Source organism: Frieseomelitta varia, unplaced genomic scaffold (assembly GCF_011392965.1).
Source record: "Frieseomelitta varia isolate USP_RPSP 00005682 unplaced genomic scaffold, Fvar_1.2 scaffold_207, whole genome shotgun sequence".
Taxonomy (NCBI): domain Eukaryota; kingdom Metazoa; phylum Arthropoda; class Insecta; order Hymenoptera; family Apidae; genus Frieseomelitta; species Frieseomelitta varia.
Genome location: NW_025109828.1, coordinates 1,009,032 through 1,027,034, shown reverse-complemented (window position 1 = coordinate 1,027,034; position 18,003 = coordinate 1,009,032). Strand labels below are relative to the sequence as shown.

Sequence of the window (18,003 nt, the reverse complement as noted above, 5' to 3'; positions counted from 1 at the left end):
CGCTACAAAAATCCGCGTCATCATGCAGATTTATGCCCGTGAAACGAAACTTTTTCACACGTACAAGCCGGGGCCAAACTTCTTGACCGATGGTAAAAACGTTATTAAATGACCGGTCGACTTTCCCAATGCTTTTTACCGCCAACTTGCAACGACTTCCAGCCCCCGTTTCTTTCACTCGCTACGAAGACGGTTTTTATTGGTTAAACACATCGCGCTCGTTTTTTTTTTTTTTTTTTCCAATGAAATATCGAAAGCGAAGTAAATCTAAAAGTAAATCATTCCACGGATAATGTATCGAGAACCGAGTGAAACTGTAATAATTCCCGACAGTGGCGAAACTCTCCCGGCTCTAGTTTTCTCCATTCTTTCGACAGGAAACAAACTGTAAACTAATTTACGACGGATAAAAGATCAAAGTTGCACGATGAATTTTACTCAGAAACGACTTCGTCCATCTTAGCTGCAATTATTACCAATTTGTGTGAAAAACAGTACGAGGTAATCTCGTTTTATCTTCTTCAAATAGAAAATACTGTAGAAATAATTATATAGATTTAATTTTCTCTCTTGCTTTAGTGAAGCGTTTCCTTTTTTTTCTTTTAAAATTTTATAACAAGACGCAAAGAATTGCAAACTGATTTGTAACAGATAGAAATCCATCTTGCACGGGAACAGGTTTTCGAGAGATTATTGGTATTCATGTCCAGATGGATGAGATATTTGTGTCTGTCAAATTTTTCTATAATTTGCGCCAACAAATACTATCTACAGGCTTCTCTTCGATTGCCGCAGGAAAAAAGGAGTTACGAATTATGAATTCCCTGGGTTTAACGGGCGTTTTTTTTTTAAAGAGATTAGGTTGAATCACCGTGATAACGCGGTATTATAATCTCCACTTGCATAACGTGTTTACAACAACCAGCCTTGAAATTGTTGTTTGTGTCGCTACCCTAACGATGGTATCTCCTTCTAAAATAGCAATTTTAGCGCCTGCAACGATTCCTAATTAACGTGCGTTAGACAATTACGCCTCGAGATAGTGCACTGAAAATTTCTTCTTGAATAACATGCTTCTGTACTTGTGGTTTTACATCGTTGCTACCTGAGAACGTCTTATTATTCGGAGTTGAAAATTTCTTCACGAAACACCGCAATCACCGATTCTTAGGGATAAAATCTCTAATATCGGAAAATAAAGTTTTTTCACTGATCTCTGTCCCAAACAACAATTACAAGATCTCGTTCGACGCGAGTAACAACGTTTTCGTTTTCGGAGAACGCACGTTTGTCCGCGAATGTGCAAACCCGAGGTATGGCGTAACTTGCGTCAAGATTCTCTAGCGAGAAGATGGTGGATGGTTTGTTAGGTACAGTCGGGTACGAACAAAGGGGAAATCCGCGAGCCAAGGTCCGAGAATTTCATATTGCATGAAATCCTCCCGTTTGCACCGCAACGACCGTTTCGTCGTTTCGACCCTGCCGAAAACTTCTGGTGACCGAAACTTGATCGCTGTTTAAACGCGGTCTGATTCGCGACGCAAACATCTCGATTCCAAAACTACGCGAAAGAATTTCCCAAGTTTGGCTGCAGTTGCCAACTGACAAGTGAAATTGAAGTCTCTTGTACTCGGCGATGTTTGCGAATATTTCCAAGTGCTCAACGGCTAGCCAAACATCGCGTTAGACGATCATTTTCTCTCGCCGCGAGGTCTTATCTGAGCCTAGCTGAAAGGACAGGACAAAAGGGAGTGGTGACTTAATCAGAATCTCCTATTCATCTTCGTTGATCCCATCGTGATCGTTCACCGTGCAGAATCCCCTAAACTAGTGGAAGTGTCTCTTTCTCCGAGAGAATAGAGCGAACGAGAAACTACCCTCGAATTACCATCAAACTCTCCCTCAATGGTACCGCCATTTCCTAGGTTTTCTCCTCTCTCGCGCGAACTGCTTGATTTCAGGCTCACAACCGACTCGTTTATTTGCAGCGCGGCGCGGAGATACCCGGCGATACCTTTTTTCTCTCCCGGGGAGAAAGCATTATTTAGCGGCAACCACTTACACTCGCGTTCGCAACGAGCTAGCCATTATAATTCTCTCCGGAGGTAAATAACCGTGGGGCTTACTCTGGTATCGCATCGTTTTCATAAATCGAGCCACGGGATCTTTGGACAAAAGGTAGAACGAACGAACGAACGACTGTGTTGCTACGAGAGCACAGGGTCTACCAAGACCCACTACGAAGACAGGGGCTTGATAATGAACCCAAGAAGATACGAAGGTATCGCGGAATAAATTCACCGCGGCGAATGAATGAGAAACGATCCTCCGAGAACGGTGCGAGACGATAGCGTTATCGAGGCGAGAACGCGTCTACCAACTAGAAACACAACACGATATAATGCTTCGCGCTGATCTCTTGACCCCGCGAATGCAACAGCGCTTAACGAACTGAAAATCATTCGCAGGTTCTTCGGGGATCCATCTACCACTTGTATAAGGCAACGCCTTCCTCAAAGAAGAATCTACTTCTCTCCGGGACTGACTTTGTTTCGCAGTCGGCAAAGTCCAAGAGAAAATTTCGTAGAACCGAAAGCTCGAATGAATTATCAAACTACCGAGATACTACGATCTTCAGCTACCGAGAATATTTCCAATTGTGATTTTGAGGGAACGTTTGTATCGTTAATTCGACGTCAAAAATCATCTACCGATCCTGCCGAATTGGGTCAGAGAATCAACCGTGTTTTACCTCTCCAAATGGAAAAGATTTTTAAAGAACGTCTGGAATAAAAATTTTTCGCTAAAATTTTAGAATTCAGAAGGTACTTCGTACACTCACCCTTTCACAGCTGAAGCTGACCTCTTTCTCGACGAACTGGTTTTCTGGCTATTGGAATTCTAAAACATAAAAAAAAAAAAAACGAAAGATTATTAGCCACGGTGTGTAGCAACCTCGTAGGAATTTTATCGAAATTATGGACTCTAAATAAGTTTCTAACTTATTACTCCGCTCGTAACAGCGGTTGGTTGAATTAAAAATTCAAAGGTAGGCTAGGACGAGCAGGAGTGTATGAGAGAGAGAGAGAGAGAGAGAGAGAGGATTGAAAGAGAAATCGAACTTCTAACTCGGTTGCGGCGTCGACGAAAAGCACCCCTGACCTTCGAGCATCTCCAGAGACGATCGTTCCTTCCCTCTTTCATCGCGAAGGATTCTTTGCCTTTCCCTCTCGACGAGAAGTTTCATTCGTCCGCGGCGCTTTCAGCCGTCTTCCCTTCGCGACTGGCAAAGAAGAAATGTATTATATCGACCCCCCAGGAAATGGCGTCTGTCAGAAATACGAACCCTTTCGGAACGGTTCCTTTTCAGTTGCGTCTATCCCCGTTTGCGTTGGTACGCGTTGGTACGCCTGCGAGAGAGAGAGAGAGAGAGAGAGAGAGAGAGAGGTTAGAAAGCCAACGAGAGGGTATCTCGTTTCATCCCTCAAAGTTTAAATGAACGTCGCCAATCACAGACACAGAGTTGCGATGTTTCTTTTTTGTGTTTAGGAAATTTCAAATTCTCAACTTTTCAACGAGGGATGTTTTCGCGAGTCTATCGCGAGTCACTGTCGAGCATTCGATTTGGAAATTACTCTTCCAGGTGAAGGAAAGTATAATTCAGAAACGGATGAACGAAACTTCGAAATAACGAAAACCATCGATTATCAACAGCTGTCGACGATATTTAGACTCTGCGAGATTCGAGTAGAAATTATCGATTGTGTGTTACGACGGTAAATACAGTGACCCGCTTTCCGTCGCACAATCGCGTTTCGTTTTTCCTCCCGATAGAAAATAAAATTTTACAATACGAAGCGATCACGTTTAGAGAATATGACATTTAAATTGGAAATCAGACAGAGCTACCCGCTCAAATTCTAAACCTTATTTTCTCTTATTTTCAGCGACGCGGAAAGCAGGAAGAAGATTGAAATCATTTACAGTTCACGTGACGATAAAGTTTATAACTCAAATACGATTGCTCGTTAAAATTCTCCGTTTTACTTTTGTAAAAATTATCAATCAAATTGTTCAAAAATACATTGAATCGTATCCAGAGGGTTATTTTACATTCTTTTACAACGAGCAAAAATAAATCTAATATCGATTTGATTCTAAAATGACAAATATCGAGTGAAATCTGTTTCTACGAATGTATCTCGTTTTTGTGTGAAAAATATTTTCGCAGCAATACGAAGTTTCCTTAACGCCTATCGAAATTTACTTACTTTGACGAATCTTCAGGGACACTTTCGACGCCTGTTCACGCAAATCACATTCTTGAAGTTTGATCAAACGTCTCGAGCTGACAAACTCCACAGAGCAAACTGAACAATCCCGAGTGAACGAGATCTCGATATAATTTCACTGCAACAATCGTCCAGTACTTATCGAAATCCAACGAGTAGGAAGTGGTTCGCTACAGTACATAGTACAGATCCGATAACAATTAATTAGCCTCAGAGATGACCTTGACTCAGCGAGGATAATTACGGATGTTCTTACGCGAACAACGCAGCGACGTATTTTCGATGTTCGATCGTCGTTAATCGACCAATCTTTCCTGCTCGAGTTTAATTTTTAAATAATCGAAACGAGCCACAACGACGGCACGCATGATCGCGCGATAATGGCCACGGATAAACGTGTCGATTACAGCTGCAATTAACGTTACGTTTCAATTAATATCGAGTCGACGAGTCGCCCATGCGTTTCCTATTAACCACTTGCGCTGGCAACTGATTGCGGACCATAACGAGTGACCAAACCGTATACAATAATTCGTCGCTTTCTTTTCTGAACTTGTTGGTATGATAATATCACTGTAGATAGAAATTATTAAGAAATAATAAATTTATTATTTGTTTTGCCTGGGTCATACTTAAATACTACTTAAAACTGAGAGAATATCGCAATTTTAGAACAATTCTCGACGTGGGTGGCACGTTATTCCAGCGCAAGAGGTTAAATCCTGCCTTATTAATCTCAAGGTCGTCGTCTATTTTCAACAATGACAGTGTTCACCAGTGTTCTTTGCCAGCTGAGTTCTCTGCCATGCTGTTTTCGCTGGATTTTTATTCTTCGTTTCAACTCTGTCAAACGTCTATCAACCGCCCCCCGTCATTCTTTTTCAAAGTTCATTACGACAAGTAAATTTACATCGCGTATATTTGCGTAATATCTCGCCGTGTAAGTTTGATCGAAAATTCAAATAGAAGAAAGTTTCTTTGGCTACCAGCATCTTGGAAGAGTGGAGAACGTACTTCCGAAATGTCGTCTTTCGACAAGCTTGTTCCAACAGCCTGGTTCCAACATTTCAAACACGCGTTTGTCTGACAGTTGATTGAACTTGTAACTTTCCTAAAACAGCGAGTTTTCAAAAAATTCTCGATTCATTCGATAGTACGAACGAGCAACAAAACTTTTGCATTAATTTCGTGTATGTACATGTCTACCGAGGCGGTCAGCCAGGTCAATTCCCAAGGAACCTCAACCCTGCCGAGAATTGCCAGATATCCTGTCATATTCTCATCTAAGGACACTTTCTCTTGCCTTGGAGGGAGAGACAGGATGTGAAAAGGCTCGGTAGGGCAGAAACAAAGCCCAACCTAGGCTGTGGCCATAGTAGACCATGCTAAAAGGTCACGTAGATTCACGCAGCACACAGCGGTCGGTCAGTTAGAAATAGTCTCGAGGGGAGCTAGCGTGCCCCTCTCCCGACTCATAACACACCCACATTCATACAACCAACATTTGTATATTAGTGAAATATAAGTATTTATTCTACATCTCGCCTTCATTCATAAAAACATCTCTCCGGCGGCTGTAAAAGGCACGACGAGAGAACGACCAGCGAAGCGGGTAGCAACTATCGTTCGCGGTACGCCGTAACACAGTAACTTTCAAGTCACACAGCATTGCGGAGGGTTAACATCCCTTGCTTTTTATTGCCATAATGCCGTTTCGAATGCAAAATATAACTCACTTTCTCTCGCAAAGATTTAAAACGAGAATCGAAATTCAAAATAAATTCCTTCTCGAAACGTAAAACAACGTGTAGAGGGATTTCGAGGCCAGTTATCATTCTTTTTTCTGAATCATCGCAGCAAATTACGTTCGAAAGATGTACCAAAGAATGCGAAACGCTTCAAAGTACAAGATTAAACAGGTTACCCCTAAGCCAGTGCAAGGGAGAATGAAGTCAACATTTCCATCTCGAGCAGAGACAGTTTTCCGGGGAATTTTTCACAGCTCGTCCACGTTCTCCATTAGGTTACCCGGCGAATAGTTCGGTTACGTGAGCTTTTGTGCGTGGTCGCGAATCTCACGGTCTCTTCAACATTCCACACACACATACACACACCCTTTATTACGTTTTACTGGAAAATTCTCCTTACAACGTCTCGTACTTGATTCGCCACGTTGCATGTACCCTCTTCTCTCGGGGCGCCACTCTTTCCCCCTGTCCTTTACCATGACACTCGCTCTGCAATGCCGCACGCACACAAGTAATTCCGTAATTCGCCCGCGAAACTTCCCTGTGTTTCCACGCAAGCTAAGAGTGTAAATAAGCTGGCTGGAGCGTGCTTACGCGAAATATTCTGCGCACAGACGATTATTAAAATGGTCGTTGGACGCACGCGTGATAATGTCGTGGTAACGAAAAATCAAACGCGGAAGATTCGAGACGCGGTCGTTTACCTTTGATAGTATAAAAAAAAAAAAAAAAAAATCTGCATCCACGTAACTATATTTCTACAATTGGTTTCAGATTTAGATTTAGGATGCGAACGCTTCGAGTTTAACTTTAGAGTTTAACGTGACGATTATCGCTATCGAGAAATTCGAGTAACGTGAAAATGATCCGTAATGTATTTAACACGAATTAACAGAGACAGATTGTGAAAATAGATGACACAAATTATCCGTCGAATAAAATTCAGCTCCATAGAAATGAATAATTCCAACTGCCATTCGAAATAACGCAAAGATTTAACGTGAAATTAAATAGATAATCAATCATCGGGCCAGAAAGAACCATTCCAAATCGGTTCTCCGTTCCGGAATCAAACTAGAAAAAGGAAACACGAGAGATGATAGCTTTCACGCGGAAGGAATTGGCGAGAAACTCGATAAACTCGAATGAAACGAGATTAACCAGGCGGCTATGAAAAGATTCCAGAACTCTGGCTGCTAGGCCTAGCCTTTTCAGCTCGACGAACTCATCGTGATAGGGGCGAATTCATCGAATTCAGCGGCCGTTCGTTTATGATGCATGAGATTTCCCCGATCCCGTGGATAATGGAATGGGAAATAAAGTGCGAACAATTCCGTCACTGGCTTCACCTCGCTTCGAACTTCGCCCGGGGTTTCTCGCGCCAAGGAGCGTGGTTACGCGCGCGCGCGCCAACTCGCACGCCAACACAATGGAACATTGTTTGCGTGGCAAGTGCAGGCACAGAGGAATGCAAATCCGTCCGTGAAACTGAGAGACAATTGGTTTAAAATTATACGAATATGTAGGAAGTAGTTGAATCGCTTTAGAAGAGAGAACAGCTGTCGCGAGTAATGTCTTCCCTCCGTTTTCTTTCACGGGGGGAGGGGGATGAAACTCGAGAGCCAACTGCAGAAGGACGCGAAACGTTCGGAACGATTTCGAAAATACCGCGAGGAAAATTATGCGATGATTTCAAATGCAACGAAATTTAAGAGGGGTACGAACGAATGCACGTGTTGGGAGCGTAAAATGAAATAAAATTTTTAAGGGCGAGGGATGTAATATTGCATTTCTGACGAGGAGTTAATTTCATGTATGATTAAACTTACAATTGAAATTAATATTGTAATATTAGTTACGTATTCTGGTTACACGAGTGCTTGAAACAGCAACGTTACATTTATTGCAGTCACAACGACCTTTTAGCGGACTATATTGCAGCGGAGGAAAATAGTGAAAATCACACGTCGATCTCTGACAATCTTTAGGAAATTAGTTGTCGAGCGTTTCGTTCATATTGGTTAATAATAATCGGTTCGTTGCTACTAAATTCATCGATCGACAGAGAATCGATGAACGAAAGCATTGTGTAGTTTTAAATCGTCAACGTGCACGCGATCCGAGTGAACGTGCATGCTGAAATCTTTCGTTTGTAATCCCCTCTAATTGTAAGTCTGTATCGATACGAAATTAACGAAACTGGAGCCCACAGGCAAGTTTAATCACATCCAACGGGATCCCTAATTCTAGCTACTTTGCATTCTAAATCTACTTTGTCACTGTCACGACGAAACAACGACATAAACGAGCACGGATGACAAGCAAGTAATTATCGCAACTTTTTGAATTCGTGAAATAAGTTCGAAAGTTAAATCCATCTGCTGTAACTGAAACGTACGAAGAAGCAATAAGATGGAAATTCGCAAAAAAGTTTTTCCAAGTATCTAGAAGATTTCAAACACCTGAAAGTTGAAACTGATCTAAATTTCTAGAAACTATAATAAATTCAAGCGCAAAGTGTTTGTTGGCAATTTAAAGAAAAAAAAAAAAAAAAAAAAAAAAAAAAAAAAAAAAAAAAAAAAGAAAGAAAGAAAAAGAAAACACGTTCTACAGACTGGGAGCGATAAAGGCAAAACTATTGCAGAGAAAGAATAACGATCCGTGCTTACTCTTTTCGAACAAGAGTAAAAACGTTCAAAGAACTTTGATACTTTGCAAAGTTCCCGATATTTTTCAACTTTAATAGCCTACCACAGAGATTCTCAAGTGTAAAACGTGTTCTTTTAAAAGATCGTTCCCTCCCGCTCTTGTTCTCTTTTCAGGTATTATCGCCGGACAACTTGGTCCGAAATCCGAGGGTACACTTTTCGGCAAGGCAGACACCTGATAACGAAACCTCTTTTGTTTTATATGGTTAGCGACGCCGCCATCTGGGTGAACGATACTATTGGATTGATGCTGAATTGTTTTATAGACCTTTTGTAGAGTGTGCACGCAATAAAGAGCGATTATAATATTTCGTGAATATATAAGTTGCGTACATTTATCTCATCCTTTCAACAACACTGACGCATTGAAACAAATATAACAACACGGATAACGAATTTTGTCCGAATATCAATGAAGATCAAAGCTTTGGGCGTCGCCACGTGTAGTCAAACCACGTTTCTTCTTCTCGGTAAGTAAATTACGCGTCAATCACGTCTGAATCAACAGGACGACGTACGAGAAAATTGCGTTCAAACCTCTCGTTTCTTATCAACCGTTGTTAATTAAAAAAAAAAAAAAAAAAAAAATCTCAAGAAGAATCTCTCAAAGCACGAAGTTCGCAAATTAATTAGGATGTCCAACTGCAAGGGAAACGAAGCTCGTTAACTCGTTACTGATTAAATTACACCGGCGTCGGTGTCCAGTGAAGTTGCAGGTGAAATAAAGAAAAGAAAAAAAGAAGTTGCGTGAGAAGGCAAATTGGAGGATCAGCCAGGCGAGCGTAATACGCGCAACTCGCATAATGCATACGTATCGGTAGTAAGAAGTGGTCTGGCAATTAACGTTGAATAATTAAAGGGTCGTTAATCCCTTTACGGACGGTTACACTGAAATAACTCGGCAAGCAGGAAGAAGAAGAAGAAGAAGAAAAAGAAGAAGACGAAGAAGCGGAGAGAAGCGTTGAGAAGCGCTGGCGGCCGAGCGTTCCGCTCCGAAATTGCAGAAACTATCGATCAAGTTTCGAGGAGTACGTCTTAATTCTTGCCGGCGTTTCTACGCGGAATGCAATAATCGTACGTTAAACGTGACACAACTACCTTCCCTCTCCCGTATAATTAATGTCACACGAGGGCGGCCGAGTGTCGCGTTACAATGCATTCGCAATGCCGCTGAAGCGCCGTAATTACCGTGAGTTTGTCTTCCCTCCCCTGACAACCACCGCTGGCAAAGAAATATAGCAAAAATGTTGCTCTCTTTCGAGAGAAAGACAGGAAGAACAACATTGGTGGTGGCAGCGTGGTGTGCTTTCGGACGATAGCTGCTCGTCGCTTCCTTTTTCCGCAACGAATGGCCGACAGATGAGCGAAATATATACAACGCGGTAATACGTACCGTAGCTTTTTTTTTGCTTGACAAGTACCTTACGGTTATGGTAAATGTTTGTACTTTCTTGAAAAGAATTTCTTACGTGCTCTTCGAGATCTTTTCGTTCATTCATGTCGGCCATTGTGGAACGATAAATGCAAATTTCTATTGTTCGTAAGATCACAACGGAACAGGACGGAAGTTGAAAATTGTCGCAAACGTGCACGACACAACGCGGCGTAATTCGTCCGTGATCCGCTGCCGCGCGCGGTGAACTTTCTTGGATCGATATTAAAAGCTGCGTGGCGCTAAATATCGCGAGACAAAGGTATGCAAATGTTCGCGAGGACAACAAGTGCCGGAGAGGGGCACGAGGGGTGGGATTCGATGCGCGAGAAAACACGAACGCAACCGGTGCTTTTATTTTCGTAAATTATTTTAACCGTGTGTGCGCGCGAGCCTACGTTTTACAAACAGTAAAAAGTGAACAGGAACAGAAGAAGCACCATGAGGAAGAAGAGGACAGAGAAAGAGAGAGAGAGAGAGAGAGAGAGAGAAAGAATTCGTGCACTCGTTACCGCTGGACGAACGCATGAAAAATGCATGACGCCGGAAGGATCGTTATGCTAATTCGTTCGACGCGACGCGACGCCGCGGTAGTTAGTTTCACGTGCAAAGTTGGTGGCCGTGTCTACGTACACGCGTGCAACACCATCGATCGTGTAATTAAACTAGTCCGTCAGATTTCCACCGGGCAGCTCGATCGAGTGTCATTTAACAAAGCTGTCGCAAAAGTCCTGAGCAAAAGGGATTTTCTTCGATTCTCGCGCAGTAAACTTGAACAGTACAATTCTTCGATTCTGGTTTTCTCCTCGCGACTAGTCGTTATAACGAGCAAATTGTGCATCGTACATCGCGTGCATTTTTAATTACATTCTTCGAACGAGGATGATGTGTCTTGATGAACAGGTATACAAATTACCCGAGGAATGCTCGAGCGCGCGTTTGCGAAATACTTCAACACCATGTGATTCTGTAATCACCATTAAAGCATCGCTTTTTCATTTTTTACATCTTAATCGTGCTTCCTTTAATTAGCGGTATTTAATGTATTTAATGTGGTCAACGATTGCTGACCTTTAGGAACAAGCTCAGGGATGTCGCCACTTATTTTGACTGTTTCCTATTTTTTCTGTTATTCCACTGTGGCGGTACTATCGGGGTGTCTTCCCTGTTGCTACGCCAACTCCACGTGCTCACTCACGATTTCTTCTTCTTCTGAGTAAACAACTTGTAAAGGACTCGTAAAATCTCTCGATAAATATATATTTTCTCACCGTTTACTGGATACGCGTGTTTTTTTTTTTTTTTTCCACTAAACCAAATTCCATCATTTAAAATTCCCACTGCGAAACGAAATCTCGATTTTGTTAATTAACGCGTTCATTAAACAGAAACTGATTTAATAATTCGCGCTTCGTTCGCGTGGCTAATGAAGTGTAATCCTTCTACCAAAATAGAATCCTTTGCGATTAACGCTGAAACTACCACAGTGGTTCGACTTGTCATACAAATTTGAACGAGTTTGATGAAAGTATACGGATAAATGCTTGTTTCTTGAATGTGTTGTCAATTGAATCGATTCTCAACATTTCTTCGAAAAAGTTCGTATCTTTTCAAAAGTATTTAAAGTCAGAAGATGCTCGAGTAGAAATAAAAATACAGAAACAAGAACGCCGAAAGTATGAATTACTTATACCGCGATCTTGCTCTCTTTTCAGCATCTGCAATTCATAGCGCGCTTAATATTCATACGTCGAAATAGGGATTCCTAGCCATCATTGCCCGAAGATTACTATTATATACCCGGAAACTTCACCAGCGATAAAAATCCAAGCGAGCGTGTTCCGATTCGACACGAAAACACTTTAACATATCTTACTGGCGTTAAATTGAATACTGTTATCTGTTACGGATGACACCGTTACGCGTCATATGAATGTCATACTTTACCTCAGTTGCAGTGAAAATTTTAGCGTGATAAAACAAAGCCTAATATTTATTATTGTAACTTAAAAATTTTTTAGAAATGTGGCATGAAAAAAAGTGCTAGAAATATAAACTCGGGAATAACATTTACGGAGGATGTAGATACTGATAGTGATATAAATTGACATTAATAGCGACGATGCTGACGAGGACCAACGTTTAAGGAGAAAAAATTTTTTTATAAGAAATTAGCATTTTAATTCCACGTTACGACCTCGTGTTGATGGAAAATGAATATATTTCGAATCGATTAAAAAACAGGTGCCAAACGATGAAAATACTGTAGGAAAAAGGAAAAGATAAATTGTTATAAACTCTACTGGACAGGAGAGACAGTACGAAAACTAATACCAGTTTGTTTGTCGAAGGGAGAACGCCGATAGAGAAGTAAAAATTGAAGGACCGTAGCAGAGTTAACAAACAGGCAAACCGTGAACAAGCAGTGTTCTTACGGTCGTGGAAATCCATCCACCCCGGCGCATAGGGGGGAAATTGGGTCAAAGCGGAAGCCAAACGCGACCACGACTCGCGCAGGTCAACGAGAGAAAGTTCGAGTCGGTGTGTGTGTGTGTGTGCTTTTGGACGAGTCGTTAGAATGGACACGGTTACCGGGGGAGAAAATCTGCGAAAACCAGGTAAAACCAGAGACGGATAATAACCGTTGAGCCCTCGAATCCGTTTGGAACTGTTCTCGAGGATGGTAAACGAGTCGAAATTTCTCTGCAGAGAAGCAGCACTGGCGGGGAATCTATTCGACGGAGAGCGTACAATAACTTCAAGTTTCGGTAACGCGATTTTCCAGCGGTTCCGCTCGACACGAGCCAGCTCCGAGCCAGATCCTCTCCGTATCTTCGATAATTGTACGAACTGCGTTAACCGGCGGACGTTGAGTCGGATTATCGGGGGAGAAGTTTGCCTGCGTACACGAGAAAGGAAATAATCGTACGTTCACGCCGAAAGAACGTGAAAATCGAGATGGCAAATGTGATAACGTTCGTTATCGGCCTTTATCTGCCGAGACTAGACGAGTCGAGTATTAGACTTTTGCGCGAGCACCAATTGAAATAACTCTGAATCGCGGAATATCGCTTCAAGAAAGTTTGCTTACCCAAGGAGAGATGGTAACTTTCGTTTCGAAATTTCAGAAGCGTTTGCAAACGTAATCGAACGAGAGATTGGACGAGTTAATCGAAATATCAATAATTTCTCGTTGTAACATTTCAAGGTTGTAATTTCTCCAGTTTCACTCCAGAGCAGTGTGCGAAAAAATTCAGCGCTGCGGGTGACAGTAATGAAAGGGCAAAGTTTGCGGATCCGAGGCAATATAGAAAAATCAGGATGGATTATCCGACGACGCTGCCTTTCCGTGTGCTCAGCAAAGAAACGCGGGAAATATGCGGGAGAGGGATGCGAAAAGTTCTGATACGATGGAAAGGAGGAGAGAAAGAGGTTGGTCGGCTCTTGTAAGCACGAAGAAGAATCGATGTTCGCCAACAAAGTGGTAATACCCGGGCCATCTGCTATTCGCCAGATATCAGCAGCCAACCAGTCGAGCAGAACAACGTCGCAAAGGGGAAGAGAGCGGGTAAATTCTAATGAATTTTTACGTTCGTTCGTCTAATATCGCTGAAATGGAAGCGCTTTAAAAATTTTATAAAAGCCAGACGATCCTTTTTTTTTAGAAATGTACGTAAAGTAACAATACTCTCAAGACTTAAAAGTGTCTGATAAATTACACTAGACTAATTAATGATTCCGAATATTTTACCTGTTTGTCAAACGATTAATTTCACAAAATTTTTCTCTTCTTACAAAGTCGAGGAAAGAATATCCCAAAGAATATATCTCGTTCTGTTCCGAGCGAAAAAGAAATCGACGATTTTTTGCAGCCGACAAAGTGCTGTAAAATCGTTAACAGCGTTTGATCTCGTCACGGATATATATAATTCCCTCGTTGTCGGTGTATCGGTCATTCTCTGCCCTCCCCCTCCCCTTTCATCCCCCAGCGAGTCCGGCGAATCGCTCTCTATTTCTAGAAATTCGAATATCAATGTGGACAAACGGGCAGCGGGCAGATTCGCGCGGAGCGTGAATTCAGCGCCCTTTCTAATTCCGAAGCTTAATCCAATCTGCATGCAATTGTCAACGAGGCCGTGGCGGCAGCGTCGGGCTGCTTGATTTTAATTAAACCCAATGCAGATTAAATCTAGGCAGTAAACACGCCACCGGCCCGACAGATTAGAAACTCGCCTTGTCCGCATAAATTAATAACGATCGATGTCGATGCCCGTTCAACTTCAATTGGTATCGAGCGATTAACCCTTCCAATAGGGTAGCAAACTTTCCTCTCTTTCCCCATCGCGCGGCAACAATTATTTGCATTTATTTATTCGCGACTAATTCGTTGGAAACTTTCGCTTGTAATGTAAATTTGCGTAAATATCTGATCCAGTCTGACGGCGACCACATCAACTACACAAATTGGCCGACTACAATTCAGTCAGCCAGTGCGGTTAAAATCCTAATTTAATTAAACCTGAACACCTCTGTCCCTCGACCGAACGGACCGAAAACTCGCGTTATAATCCGAAAATTAGTAAAATGACAATAATTAACCATTTGCGCTGACAACTGACTGCGGACCATAACGAGCGACCGAGCCGTATACAATAATTCGGTCGCTTTCTTTTCGAACACGTATGTTTCGGTATGATGGATCACTGGATGGAAATTATCGAGAAGTAACAAATTTATCATTTGTTTTGCCTATTTTGTTTCACTTAAAACTGAGAAAATATAATTTTGGAAGAAACAATTCTCGACGTGCGTGGCACGTCATTTCAGCGCAAGAGGTTAACAGAGTAATCTTCTAGACTATTAAGAACGCTCGATAAATCGCGCAAAATATGCAGAAAGGTGCTGAATATGCGTTGATCGTTGTAATAGCGAGGCAAGCATGAACCAACCAAGTTGGAGAAATCCAAAGTCCCTTTCAAGAAACGAACTAATGACGAAGTATTTGAGGTAATTAATTCGTACGCCGGGCAAATTCGTTGTCCCTGCTTCAAGATTCCTGGTAATATTCCGCGTGGACGGTACGAATTAGGCGGCCGGTCCACCCCAACTCTGGCGAGATGATTCGAGTTCCAACTCGGAATATTTTGACCGCGTGGCATCCGTAGTTCCGGTCCGTTAATGAAACTTGGAACAATCAACCCATCTCCGACGTGGGTGACTTGAAACTGGACGCGTTCCAGTCTGTGTATTGGCTGTGTGCTTCAAGATAAACTCGTGGCTTGTCTTGGACGAATACGTGACCGTATTATGGCCAACGATAGAGTCGTCAACGATGCATTAAACGTTCCAGGTAAAACCCTTGGGTTCGACCTGTACAGATAGAACGAGCGAGATAGCTCAAAGGATCGTTCTTCTCGCGATTGTGATACTATACCTATTATATATATCACATTGTATCGAGTTCCGACAGTTTATGATTGTTCTAGAAGACGTTGAGCGTTGAGTTATAATTTTTACAGAATTTTGCGAACAGATTGAAAGTTTCGTCTGGAAAAGGAAAATGAGAATTCTCGTTATTCACACCAAAATTACAGCTAAATAGATAACTCTTGACAGACGATGAAAATTAATTTTGTTGAGTGTTGCGTGTCGATCGCAAGATTTTCAAGAAAGATAATAACACGGCATAGAAGAGAGAAAGAGAGAGCGAGAACGAGTATCGTATAGTTGTACGTGCAATATCAGTTGTAACGCGTTTTTTAACTTCATCGAGGGAAACGAAGATTACATCTACATAGTCGTTTGAAGCACGACGTCATCCGACTTGACTTGTCACTGTCGCTTCGATGCAGAGGAGAAGGACGAAGATTAATTCTGTGACAATCGTGCTTTCACGCACGAAGCAACTTGTTAATATGCACTTCTATGAACGTGAATCGGCTCTCCAAACATTTTTTCATTCGAAAGTATTAGCAAAGCAAATACGAGGTGTGCTTAATTACTAGTTTATTTGCTCGACATTTTCCATCGTCAGAGTGTAATTTATTTTTTCACAAAGTTCTTCGTATTACGACTCTGTGGAACGTTTGTTGCAAAAAAAGTTTGATTAATTTTTCAATTTGTACGTGGCTCTCTGTTTCATTACGCGTTGAAATTACTTTGAAACATTTCCGAATGTACGGAGGAAAAAGGAAAGAAACGCTCGAGGTGTCTACCGAGATGATAATTGCTGCTCTGGAATCGGTTAATTGTTAATTGACGTCCGAATCGATTGGATATCGTTTCAGTCGTTTCTCCAACATTTCTGTTCTAGCGTTTCTTTCACTTTTCTCGAGTGCTTAAACTCAGTATCGTACAGTAACGCTCGTCTACTATGAATATGTATCACCATGATAGGCAGAACGGAATTCTAATTAATTGATGACTGGAATTTGCTCTTATTTACTTTAACGATCGGATATCAGATGTTAGTCGAAATTTTGGTTATTTCACTCATTTTAACGATCCTTGAAAAAGAAAAAAATCTCTACTCGTCCCTATTAAAGTCGCAAACCACGCAGTCCCTATTAAAAGGTAGCAAATCATTAGCTACGCCGATCGAGAAAACGAAAGATTGCACCTGGCGAAATTTTGCACCACGGAGAGAAAAAGCTGCCGAATTCTTGCCAACAAGCGGAACACGATGGATCGTTGTCCGCCCAAGTACCTACACGGTTGTCCTTATCGACCAAACGGAGCCACCTTTTAATTGCCAGGACCATAAGGAGTTTATAACATTAGCACGACAGGTTCCCTTGGCCTGGGCCAACAATTAACCTGAAAGGCACGTCGAGTCTTTTAGCAAGACGAGTAGATTACCTCGTTAGTCTGGTTATGTTACGTTATACGCTATCTTCCTCTTTGGGCTGGATGTTTTCGTGGACGAGCCAGCAGGTTTCCGTGTTTCGCGTAGCCGCAAGTTTCTGTCGCGTGGCTGTTATATACCATCTCGGCAAAAATAGAGGAGACGAACAGAGGCGGGCGACCATCCCGGGCAAGGAGACAATGTTGTTACGCGCGAATAACTAGCGCGGATGGAGGCAATGCGAGTCGAGCGACGTAAATTCTGCGGGAACGCGATTATTAGGGGGATTTCAGAAACTGAGGACTCGCGCGTCACGTTGGCTCGCAGCTCCCGCTGTAGCATTCGCGTTCAAAACGTGTAAATAACACGCGGAGAGTTTCACCAAGATAACACGGCCCTTTTTTTACCCTTTCAAACGTCCTTGCAGACGAAAGTTTCGCGTAAATTGTTCAAACATATCACGGATTTGCATGATTTCGCATGTTAAATTGTTAAAATGATCCTTTGATATGTCACATTAACCACATCGATGAGTTTTTCGTTTGAAAAAAGAGCTTAGGAATTATGGAAAATTCTTGGATACGGATCGGCTGAGTCGAGTTCGATAAATATTCCCCGAAAAATCTGCTCAAGGACGAAGGGTATGTATACGTACGTACGTACATCCGAGAGCTTGACGTCACTCGATGCAGCCAGCATAATGATGCACCGGCGAAAGAAATGGCTGGAAATCGACCTCCGAATGACGATAACGACCACCGGAACAGGAAGTTCCTACTCAGACATTAATGACCAGCGGGATCTCTCTTTCTCCGGGCAACGATCGGGCTCGTTCGTCGCCGTTTTTTAAAGGTTTATCGTTATTGCGGCCAACGAATTGCCCGTATTATCTCCCGACGGTGAGCCTGATTCAACTCGCGAAAATATTCGCCAAAATTCACCGAGAGCCAAGAATGATTCGTAGGTTGCGGTTGTGTAA

At 42.2% G+C, this 18,003-nt stretch overlaps 1 protein-coding gene across 4 annotated transcripts in view; it reads right to left on the bottom strand.

The window, feature by feature from the left end:
• The window catches only part of LOC122527015 (putative polypeptide N-acetylgalactosaminyltransferase 9), a 264,654-nt gene that overhangs the window by 192,903 nt on the left and 53,748 nt on the right, over positions 1-18,003 (bottom strand). For all 4 annotated transcript variants that reach the window (XM_043650793.1, XM_043650788.1, XM_043650787.1 and 1 more), the window contains one exon: positions 2,843-2,901. The gene's annotated coding sequence lies outside the window, so the exon portion shown is untranslated. The remainder of the gene's footprint in view (positions 1-2,842; positions 2,902-18,003) is intronic.